General features: G+C 46.7%; 1 non-coding gene across 1 annotated transcript; it reads left to right on the top strand.

Annotated features, from left to right (window-relative positions):
* Positions 1-716: 716 nt before the first annotated feature.
* On the top strand, positions 717-840 carry LOC149326709 (U5 spliceosomal RNA). Its single transcript, XR_016286612.1, has one exon. It is a non-coding gene; the product is annotated as a U5 spliceosomal RNA (small nuclear RNA).
* Positions 841-1,400: the final 560 nt, after the last annotated feature.

Here is a 1,400-nt window from a genome sequence, read left to right as displayed (position 1 = left end):
ACAAACACGCAACACTCTGGCGCAGACTACAGCCACACACTCTCCCCTCACCCCTTAACCTAGCCCACTATCATCCATCCTTTCCCACTCCCGCATGTGCCCTATGCCCAGAACCATTCGCTTCTTCCCTCCACATCCTTTCCCTCCCCCGCGGGACAGAGAACCTCAAGACCTTGGAGGACTGGCCCGGGAGACCCTGCTGCGCTCGGAGGACCCGGCCGTGCAGACCATCGCCACCGGCCGTGCTGCCAGTGTTATGGACCTTAGGAACATAAACATTTGAGTGCAGTGGGCTCGTGCGGGGACCATGGGGCGTGCCCCGAATTCCTGTTGAAATAAAATTCTCTCTGTTAAAAAAAAAATTCCTGTTGAAAAAAAATTGCCCTTAAGAGAAAAGGGGAATCATGTTTTCTTTTTTTTTTTGGCGTCGTGAACCCGCCTTTTTGTCACCCTTTGTCGAGATACGCGACACCCCGGTGATACGCGAAGCGACTCCTCTTCCAAGAACTTAAAACAGAACTTCCGAAATAAGAGAGGAAACAAAATAAAAATTTCAATAAAAGCCCTACGCCAAGGAAGTCACTGAGCCGGGCTCTGCAAACCTGCATGGCTTTGCTAATTTTTAGCCCGAAATTTTTGTTCAAATGAATGAGAGTAATTGGCATCCCTTGGCATCCTGCGGGTAATGGGGTCCCGGTGGCGGCATTGGTAGAGTTATGCTCAGGCCTCTTCACACAGTCGCACCAATCTTTCGCCTTTTACTAAAGATTGCCGTGTGGAGGGGCGTACTAATGAGCCTATAGGCCAATTTTTGTGAGGCCTTGTCCGTTTGGGTGAGGCCTATTATACTAATCAAAAGAAAGAATGCTTATACACACATTAGAGGTTGGATGTGGTAGTTGAAATTTTCGGAGCCCTCCACTAAGGCGTCTCTCTAGTCGCTTTGGGACATTAAACCCCATAAACCAAACCGTGATAGGAAATGTAGCACACATCGCCTTACACGTATGTGTCCAAGCCACGTAGGGCTGTAGAGGCCGCATTTTTAGGCACTAAAAAGCACGTTTTAGGCTCCATAAATAGGCGGCTAAAATTGCATATTAGGCACCTAACGGAGAAAAATTGGCACTATAAACTTTATCAAAAGTGCACACAGTTCCGAACTTCAGCGCGCATATCTGCCGTAAAATAAAACAAAAACACCGCAGGAATGATTTGGGACCTTAAGCAAGGTGCGAACACAATACACATGCTTCAGCAGAGCAAAAGGGACGGTTACCAACCGTTTTAAAACACTTTGGTATACTTCAAAACAAACAATTCGCTTGTCTTGTACAAAAGTAGAAACAATGAACACCTTAACAGGAGGCCATGTATTTAGAAATAGACCGATTTCACAA

The sequence above is a fragment of the Amblyomma mixtum genome, chromosome 10 (genome assembly GCF_055824585.1).
Source record: "Amblyomma mixtum isolate Tamu chromosome 10, ASM5582458v1, whole genome shotgun sequence".
In the NCBI taxonomy this organism is placed as follows: domain Eukaryota; kingdom Metazoa; phylum Arthropoda; class Arachnida; order Ixodida; family Ixodidae; genus Amblyomma; species Amblyomma mixtum.
Note: the sequence above shows the minus strand (reverse complement) of the source record. Positions and strands in the feature narration are given on the sequence as shown.